Source organism: Gymnodraco acuticeps, unplaced genomic scaffold (genome assembly GCF_902827175.1).
Source record: "Gymnodraco acuticeps unplaced genomic scaffold, fGymAcu1.1, whole genome shotgun sequence".
Classification (NCBI taxonomy): domain Eukaryota; kingdom Metazoa; phylum Chordata; class Actinopteri; order Perciformes; family Bathydraconidae; genus Gymnodraco; species Gymnodraco acuticeps.
Genome location: NW_022990145.1, coordinates 771509 through 782088, shown reverse-complemented (window position 1 = coordinate 782088; position 10580 = coordinate 771509). Strand labels below are relative to the sequence as shown.

The 10580-nt window shown below is 40.8% G+C and overlaps 1 long non-coding RNA gene across 1 annotated transcript; it reads right to left on the bottom strand.

The window, feature by feature from the left end:
- Window positions 1-2378: 2378 nt before the first annotated feature.
- LOC117546858 lies at window positions 2379-3775 on the bottom strand. Its single transcript, XR_004569085.1, has 3 exons — window positions 3640-3775; window positions 2949-3105; window positions 2379-2843 (listed from the first exon to the last, which is right to left on the bottom strand). It is a non-coding gene; the product is annotated as an uncharacterized LOC117546858 (long non-coding RNA).
- Between the last annotated feature and the right edge of the window lie 6805 nt (window positions 3776-10580).

Below are 10580 nucleotides of genomic sequence, written 5' to 3'. Positions count from 1 at the left end.
AACATGTGGATATAAAATATCACTTCATTAGATCTGTCATCAGAGAAGAAAAGATGACACTGGTTTACTGTCCCACAGATGACATGGTTGCAGACGCTATGACCAAGCCTGTCTCCAAACTGAAATTGAACAAATGTGCAGGGGTCATGTTCGGTGTGTAAAATATTGCCTATTATGTAATATTGACTGCCATGTTCTTTTGATGTTTTGAACTGTTATTTTTCTTGGAAAAGTTGTACAGTATACACGTCATTCATAAGTGGGAGTGTTAAGTGTAGTATTAATATGTCTGCATGTAACTGCACTATAACTGTTCCACAGTAAGAGGGCGCTATAGGCGTAAGGAGGCGCAGCTATTGTAGCTGACGTCAGGTATCAGGTAAGGGATTGTTCCCTCCCCTTCTATCTCTCTCTCTAGCTCTCATGGAGAACAGGTCAAGTGGTGCAATGCACATATGAAAATAAACCACGCCAGTTAAGGCTAAAGAAGATCTCGTCGTCATGACCAGTTTATTGCTATACATGTGACTCTGTCAACAATATGAAGTAACATCAAGTAACCCAAAATGTTAAACAGTAAGAGTAGTAGTCATATTTCGTGAACCCTTTGAAGAGTACTGTCACCGGTGTGATCATTCTATAATACACAATTTAAGCCCGGGGGAGAAATGCTAACGCTAGCATCGGCAATCGCCGATCTTTTCTACTTCATGCTATCTGCACAAATGGTTGACATTAACCATTAAAAAGACCAGGCAGTTCAGAGAGATTCAAAGGAAGGCAGGCAGGCAGCTTTGCATGACATTCTTCTGGACGTGTTTCATTGTGTTGATAGTGAGGGTAGTCAATCGTTTTGTTGACAAGACAGTAGTGACGGCCATCTTGGTGACATGTGTTGTTCTGCGAGACCAGAGATGTAGTTCATTGAGCGTTTCACACAAACAAATGTGTTACTTCACAGTTTTACGACACATTTGACTTGCAAAATTATCTTTTAAATTGACAAACATCATATGTGTAATTCGTGGCACAATTCAAACGGGATCGAAAGATAATCTTTCTCTCTCCATTGACTTCAATACATAATCTTTTCGAAATAAGGTCCCATGGAGGTCCACCGGAAGGGGAGGGACTTCGCCACTCTATTGATACCTGAGGTGGGAAAAGGGGTGGGGCTACATACAGTGAATACATTTTCAATAAATAAAGAGAAGCACACATTAATAAAAAAAATCAAACACACTTCCAGAAAACAGGTTGCTGCATAAAAAAAACATTATTAAACTGCACAAAAAATAACTGCAAAACTTCAACTCTAGGCCGTCTGGAAACACCTTCAAACCTCAGGGCCTGGCCTTGAACATTCTGCTGACCCACTCTGTGTTTCTAAAGCAGTGTTTCTCAAAGTGTGGGGTGCGCCCCACTGGTGTGGCGCAGAGATGTGATAGGTGAATAGAATAGAATAGAATGGGAGGGATGAAACCCTCTTTAATGGTCACACATGCTTGCAGAGCACACAGCACACAGCACACACAGTGTTCTCTGCATTTAACCCATCCTAGTACCAGGAGTCTAGTACTAAGAGCAGTGGGGTCGCGATTGGACGCGATGAACGGGAGACTATTATTATTTTTTTGGACCTCAGGCCGGAATCGAACCTGGGTCCTCGCGGGCGGTAGTGGACTGTTACAGCCGGAGACTCGCAACGACGGTGGACTTTCACAGCGCCGGCGCCGCCGGACCAGTGGCGGCGCCAGAGATTTTCTCTAGAGGGTGCTGTGGGGTAGCTTGACGTTTCATAGAGGGTGCTCAAACATTAAGGGTTTCCCATTAATGCACCAGCGCTACAGTTGAATTTTCTACTGCAACACTCCCCACACGCAAACACAGTGTACCCGCGACTGTTACAATGAAGACTCTGTAATCAGCTCACGGCATATAGGGGTAAAGTGCTATTTTTACAAGTGGGGGGTGGACCTCACCTCCTCTAGGAGAGTCCTCACCTCCTCTAGTGGGGTCCGTTTCCCCGGGAAGATTTTTTTTAAATATTGAAGTTAAAAGCATCAATCTGGTACACTTTGAGAGCAACATTAAGAGATCTATGGATACATCTCTCAACACCCATATGAACAGGGCTGCCAAGTTTCAGTAAAAAGTAGGAGCGAGACTTTCGGGGGAAGATGCGTCGGCGCCGATTTTTTTTTGGCATTTTTTAACGTCGATTTAGAGGAATATCTCCATTTAAATTAACATTAAGACTGTTGTGATGTCTTCACCCCCATGCCAGCTGCTCTCCCTGCACTGTCGGCCTCTTCATGCTTATATAGTGTTAATAATTGACCAGCACAAGTAGAAATGAAAGCAATTCTAACAAGAAAAAGTTTGACAAATAAAATACATTTATTTATAAAATGTCAATATAAAGAAAACATAGCAGCCTTTTAAGAAACAATAGCAGCCTTTTCCTTTAGTGCATTTTTTTTGTAACACAATTAGAACCAGAATAATATATATATACTATATATTATAAAAAAAAGTGCATGTCTTTGTTTGTAATTTTTGGTTTACATGACATGTCTCATGTTGTAGGTGTTTGTGGCAGATTTTGATGCCTTGATGACAGAGGGAGGGGGCTCCCATTTGAAACACTGTGGCTCAAGGTTTGCCATCTTCACAGTCATGATGGATGATAGAGTTCCATCAAGAGCCAAACTGTTTCGGGTTTTGGTTTTGTTCAGTCCCACCACAGAGAACACTCGTTCAGCATCAGCATTTGAATGTGGAAGTACCAACACCAACTTGGCAATACGGGAGAGCCTCCCAAATCTGCTCATACTGGTCACCTTTGAAAAATGTACATAGGAAGCCTAATTACTCTCAAGTATTTTTGTATAGAATTAAGTTGATTACGTCAATGGGTATTTCAAAGGGTGCAGAATAATTCTTACCTTATTCTTCATTCATGTCATGTTCCCCCAAAAGCTCTCAATGTCGAACGTGGCTGGGTCTTCGGGCATGGCAATATCCATGGACTGGTAGTCCAGAAACTCCTCACTCAGTTTGTCACGCTCGTCAGGCCCGTTGTATGGGAGAAGTTTAGGAAACCTAAAAAGAACACAATGTGCACTGATCTGGTAAAGTAATGTAGCTGAAACGGGTTGTTTTTCAGATGTGGTCATTAAACTTTACAATCTATTAAGAAAATATTAAGAAAATGTGACAAGAGCCAAGAGTCTACCTGACATCTTTCAGACTTTCAAACTAACAGACAAACATCAGACAGAAATCGAAGTATAGTTAAGGAATGAATGATCCAGTCTCAAAAGATAGCTACATGTTACTGTTTGATTGATTGAATATGTTATTAGACAGAAATGCAAACAGCACAGGTACTACTGTACCTACTGTAAATTCCCTTAGCTCATAGTAAGTATCCATTTGCTAACACACGCAAATACGTGATGATTTAACTAACACTGCTATTAGTCACGGTTGTTTGTTGTTAAACCCACCGCAGCAACCTGCCACACTGCTCACCAGCAGCCTGTGTTACGTTCAGTCTCAGACCAAGGTTGACTTCATCAAAATAAAAATATTTGTACAAATAATGTGTTTGTAAAAAATGAAGTGGTTACCTACCGTTTGACCTCCCGTTTCAGATGAAAATGTCAGTCACGGCATTATTGAGGCGCTGACAGACATCTCACGTTTACTTTTCGATTTCTCCGCCATAAGTGTTGTTCTCATAGAGTTGTCTTCATAGGATAGAGACGCAATGACCCGCCCTAAGCTGCCTCTGATTGGTTTGTATACGTGGTGCCTTTCGTTTGGTTGGTTAGATTTAGCCTCGAGGGCTGATGATTGGTTATCACATATCTCGGTCAGCCAATTGGGGGCAGAATAGGGCGGGCTCACCCTGTCCCTGACTCGAACTACGGCAAGTCTCAAGCAACAAGTTATGGAAATATATCAAATAAATAAATAATAAAAAATTAATTATAAAGTAGTGAGAGGGGAAAAACGCGTGTGAAATGGCAAGTGTGGCGTGAGACGTGTGAAGAGGTTAAATTACGTGACTCTCACTCTCAAAGGGTGATACTTGGCAGCTCTGCATATGAAACAGAACTGTAAACAGATTTTCTATTTCTTTATAGATATTTTACAAATCGTTCCCCTTTTAAAACAAACCGTTGGAGACCCACAGAGATAACTTAGACTATCTAAACCCTCAGAGAGTCCTTTACCTCACCTGAGCTGTAGTTATCAGTCTCTCAGTCTGACAGCAGAGGACTCTCCTCCTCCTTATATCCGTTAGCGCAGCTAGCTAGCACCAGATGCTAACAACAACAACAATACACGTAACCGGTGCGCGCGCTCTATCTCTCTCGCGCCACACATACACACACCCTCCTGAGCTTGAACGACACAGAGACCAATCGAGGGCTTTAGTGTATGGTCGGCAGGCCACATCATGTAGACAGCCAGTCACCCTCTGTGAGGCAGAGTCAGACCCACATTTGCGCAGCGTTGCGTTCACAATACATACATTAAAAAAAAATCCTCAGGCCAGCAGGCCACTTAACAGGCCAGGCCATCGGGAAACCTCCCGGTCCTCCCGATGGCCAGTCCGGGCCTGCCAGATGCTAACCACAACGATCTCCAGTAGATACCCACCGGTGCACGAGCTCTCTCTCTCGCTCGCGCACGCACACAAAATGGCTCGTGCCACCACACACACACAGAGCAGAGCTTGAATGAAACACAGAGACCCAGAAGTAAGCTACTTGTACTCACGAGGCCTATTATGTGCAGAATCCCTCTCGCTTTCAGGTGGTTTTGATTGAGACGTGGACGTTTAAGGACTAAAAAACGATAAATGTTTCACTTTGCTGTTAGCAAATCATTTGGCGCTCTAGCTAACAGGAAGTCACTCAAGTGTCACAATGTAATTTAGCCTATGGGAGGTAATAAATCGAATGGGTGCTGGCCATTGGCCTAATCATATCACCTGTGTTGGCTTTATGTTTTTGGTAAACAATGTGTTTGTTTCACATTTGCATTGATGTAATCAATAATTTTTCTAATTTAATAAAAATAATAATAATAATTTTCGAAAAAAAACATCTTGGGGGTGCTTAGGGGGTGCTTTGGCAATCCTGGGGGGTGCTTCCCTAGCTCCCCCCTGGCGCCGCCGGAGCCTCGCTACGGCGGGTGTTTGCGGTGGATGCGGATGCGGTACCGGCGCAGCGGTATGGGCTCAGAATAGTCTCATAATACACACATAAGAAGGATTCACACTTGTATTTCCGGATCCACACTTGTGTTTTTCAATGCACACACAAATGTGTTCCGTTTCATATACATGTAAATAAAATCCAAATACAGAAAAAAGTTGTACATATGTATTTTTGATCCTCACATATTTTTCCGTTTAAAACCTCTGCACCTGCAAACACAAACCTCTTTCTGTGCATGGATCGCTGTGCATTCGTGTGTGGGATTTTTGAGACTCCCCTGATGGTCACCCGATTCATACTTGTAATTTTTTCTATCTATAACCAATCACTCCTTCATTCTAAGCCAATCACATGAGGGTATGATTTCTTGCGTTCGTGACGTAGCACTTCATATACGCATTTTGCGCTGTCCGGAGATGACAGGTCCATGGAGCCTGCAGGCGCTAATCTCATGACCGAAGGACCGTAGCATAGTCGTCTTTATTTTTACGGTATTATTCAAGGATAAATAAGGAAGTGTGTTATATGCAACCCGGTATCACGGCAAGACGTGAACATGTGACGATTTACCATGCTGGGAGACGTGAAGATGTCACGGTTTCGTCCCCTTCAAACGTGACAGCTACACGGTATTGTTAACCCATGTTAACCAGTGGAGAAATAACCGGAAATACCAAGCAAATGCTACCCCGACGTAATGATTTATTTTGTAATAGTCACACTCGATTACAGCGATTTTCTTGTTGTCCCAGCTGGTCGACACCTCTTTTAGCATAAACAAAGGCTACATTAATGTATTAAATCGATGTTAATCCATGCGCGTGGATGTGGAATTAACGGACGTGACGTTGTGCGATTGAGTTGCCAAGCAACAGCTTCGGTTCATGTTAATTTACAAACTATTCAACTACAACCGTAGTTATATTTAAAAACATGTTAGAAGGCCTCACGAAATACTTTAATGCACATTAAAATGTAAATGTGAAGGAATGTGTGTAGAACAAAATACATCGGTCATTAAACGAAACCGGAAACAGACGTAGGCAAGATCCTCAGCTCGATGATTGGATGGTTATCCGCAATGCATGCTGGGATTTGGTGTTTATGTGATGTGAAATCTGAAAACGTTTTTTAAAAATACAATAATACTTTATTCCGAGTGTGCTTGATTTTCTCTTTGAAAGTCATCACATAACGGCATTGTAATACACGGTTCGGCTGCATTAAATATTACATATCTGCCGTAGTTCTCTATTTATAGAGCCCTGCTGAGAAGACTTCTAGACAAACAGGAGAACTGCCGCCTAAACTGAAGATGTGACGTGGATCATAAATATATAAGCAATTATACAACATCTTACATTTATTTTCACACAATACGTCTCCTTGCAGTATCAACACTAATTCGGCTGACTTTTATATTTGATCCAATTGGTAGATAGGCTGTATTTAAACCATAACCGTGCAGAGCTGATAGAAAGGGACACCTGGTGGTCAAAGCACGTTATTGAATTGTATTATTTTATTATTAGATATTAATAGGAGGATGTGCAAAACAGACAAACTAATAAGGCTTAATTTAAACATTAAAGAGTACTTTAGGTTAAGGTCTTATTTTGAATAAGAAAAAAGCTTTAAGAAGAATATGGAGGGATAAACCCTCTTGAAACCGCAGGTCCTTCCTTCCTGCAGCGGTCAGACTTTACAACCAGCACTGCCCCTTGTAGACCCTCATACACACACCACAACACAGACTATAACACCCCTTGCTGCTAAATACAAACCAACTTTGTGCTATATGTGCAATATATATATGCCATTAATAACTGTGTAATTTATACCTGGCCACTAAATCAATATATATGCCGTTTTGTTTTTGATCTGTATTTTTGAAAATTATGCAACTTTTTATCTTTTTTTTAGCATATTGTTTATTATATTATAACTTAGTACTTTTTTAGCATATTGTTTATTTTATTCTAACTTAGTACTTTTTTAACGCATGTAAGATATGCAACACTAAGCTGTCTGTGGCTCTTTCCTGCTGTAACGCTGCACATTTCCCCTCTGTGGAACTAATAAAGGTATTCTGATTCTGATTCTTTAATGGTCACACATGCAGAGCACACAGCACACACAGTGACATTTGTATCTACAGATAAATATTAAGCCTGACAAAGTACTTAACGTCTAATATATTGCTTTCCTGCAATGTTAACTATGTTTAAGCACTTATTTGTTTATTATTTGTTTATTATTAAACTGATATTATACATATGTATTATACTCTTATAAGATGTATGTAGATAGTATAAGAAATGTGCAGAATGACAGTTTAATGGTGGAGTATACACACATATTGATAGATGTCTTGTAATGCACTGTTGAGGAACCTGCGACCCAAGTTTTTCATTCATTGCATAACTACACCGTAGTTGTGTATAATATGATATGTCAATAAACCTTAGCTTATAAAATCTTGAAATCTTGAAAGGGATGTTCAAACTAGTCATTATATACAGTCTTTAATGAACTATTAGTAGAGAATAACGAGTAATGAATATACTTTATAGAGATCCTATTAATATCTAATAATAAAATAATAAAATTCAATAACGTTCTTCAACCACCAGGTGTCCCTTTCTATCAGCTCTGCACGGTTATGGTTTAAATCCAGCCTATCTACCAATTGGATCAAATATAAAAGTCAGCCGAAATAGTGTTGATACTGCAAGGAGACGTATTGTGTGAAAAGAAATGTAAGATGTTGTATAATTGCTTATATATTTATGATCCACGTCACATCTTCAGTTTTGGCGGCAGTTCTCCTGTTTGTCCAGAAGTCTTCTCAGCAGGGCTCTATAAATAGAGAACTACGGCAGATATGTCATATTTAATGCAGCCGAACCGTGTATTACAAAGCCGTTATGTGATGACTTTCAAAGAGAAAAGCAAGCACACTCGGAATAAAGTATTATTGTATTTTTAAAAAACGTTTTCAGATTTCACATCACATAAACACCAAATCCCAGCATGCATTGCGGATAACCATCCAATCATCGAGCTGAGGATCTTGCCTACGTCTGTTTCCGGTTTCGTTTAATGACCGATGTATTTTGTTATACATACATTCCTTCACATTTACATTTTAATGTGCATTAAAGTATTTCGTGAGGCCTTCTAACATGTTTTTAATAGGGCCGGGACCCGATTAAAAAAATTAATCTAATTAATTAGAGGCTTTGTAATTAATTAATCGAAATTAATCGCATTTTTAATCACATATAAATATTTGACCTAAGAACAGTGAGAAGCAATTTTTTTCACATGGATTTTAGTATACCATTAGGCGCATTCACACCGCAGTACTTTTCCCACAAAGGTTCATGAGAATTTAGTTCATGAGAACTCTTTGAACCTGGGGGAGGTTTAGGCAAATGAAGCCGCTGACGTCACTTCTTCTTCTTCTGCTTTGGGTTTACTGGCAGGCTGCAAACCACTTCATGGCGTATACTGCCGCCCAAAGTCCCCGGCCGGAAGTCCCCGGAGTTGGGGACTGGCTTCAGTAGAAGCTGCTGGGACTCCCAGCAGCTTCTACTGAAGCCTTCCGAGTAAATCGCCAGAACGCCGACACCTCCTAATCTCCACCGCTCCCATGTTTTATTTTGTGTTGCCATAAGTTAGTCTCTCTGCGTTTCTGCGCTGGGCTAATGCTAATAATGCTAATGCGAGGATAATAAAATGGCGGCTTCACAAAACTTTTTGGGAGTTTTACGGGGCGTGATTTGCAATCCGCCCAGCCAATCAGAAATATAGCTCTTTTCTCACAAGAGAGCCGTACGAAAGTCCCTGCTCTCTGCTCTCTAGCAGGGACTTTCGTGGGGGTAAAAAGGTTCTCATGAACTAATTTTAGTACCGGCTCTTTTTGGTGTGAACGCGATAAAAGAGGCTAAGGTCCACGCTAGCTTCCACGCTAGCTGCTATATGTTTTTGCATTGAGGTGATACTTGAGGCTTGATGTGCTGCGGTGATATGCGAATTCCTTTTTGCATAATTTGCACACAACCGTGCTCTTATCGACGCTTCCATCCGTCCGTTTTTTAAAACAACATTTCCCACTGTTGTTCACTGTGGTTTGTTGTTGTCTGAAGTCATGAACGTTAGTTGGTGCTCCAGTATAATCGGTACGCCTGAAACTCATCCAGTGAGAAACGTTCCGCGGTGCAAAAATAAGTGCGATTAAAATGCGTTAATTTTTTTAACGCGTTAATTTTTGTGTAATTAATTAATCTTAATTAACGCGTTAAAGTCCCGGCCCTAGTTTTTAAATATAACTACGGTTGTAGTTGAATAGTTTGTAAATTAACATGAACCGAAGCTGTTGCTTGGCAACTCAATCGCACAACGTCACGTCCGTTAATTCCACATCCACACGCATGGATTAACATCGATTTAATACATTAATGTAGCCTTTGTTTATGCTAAAAGAGGTGTCGACCAGCTGGGGCAACAAGAAAATCGCTGTAATCGAGTGTGACTATTAAAAAATAAATCATTACGTCGGGGTAGCATTTGCTTGGTATTTCCGGTTATTTCTCCACTGGTTAACATGGGTTAACAATACCGTGTAGCTATCACGTTTGAAGGGGACGAAACCGTGACATCTTCACGTCTCCCAGCATGGTAAATCGTCACATGTTCACGTCTTGCCGTGATACCGTTGGTTATATGAGATGGCAGAGAGGTTTCAGCTCCGATTATTAAATCAAAGAGGCTTAATGTTTTCGATTATATTATTTCACTAGCTATGTGGATGGTGTCAAGGTCCAATGTTTACAAAATTAATTAATAGCGGGTGTAACTAAAATACAAGATGTTTTTATTTATATATATATATTTATTATTATTATTATTATTATTAATAATAATAATAATAATAACCCATCCATCCATCTTCTCCCGCTTATCCGTGGTCGGGTCGCGGGGGTAGCAGTTCCAGCAGAGAGCCCCACACTTTATTTTCCCTGGCCATATCAACCAGCTCTGACTGGGGGATCCCAAGGCGCTCCCAGGCCAGCGAAGAGATATAATCCCTCCACCTGGTCCTAGGTCTACCCTTCGGTCTCCTCCCAGCTGGACGTGCCTGGAACACCTCCCTGGCGCCCAGGTGGCATCCTTACGTGCCCGAACCACCTCAACTGGCTCCTTTCGACGCAAAGGATAATAATAATAATATAAAATATTTTATTTCCGTGCATTACCTGTTCGGAAAGTGGCGCTGTACTGAGAGTGGCGATTTTATTTTGTAATTATATAATACTTGTGATAATGGTGCGTTCACAC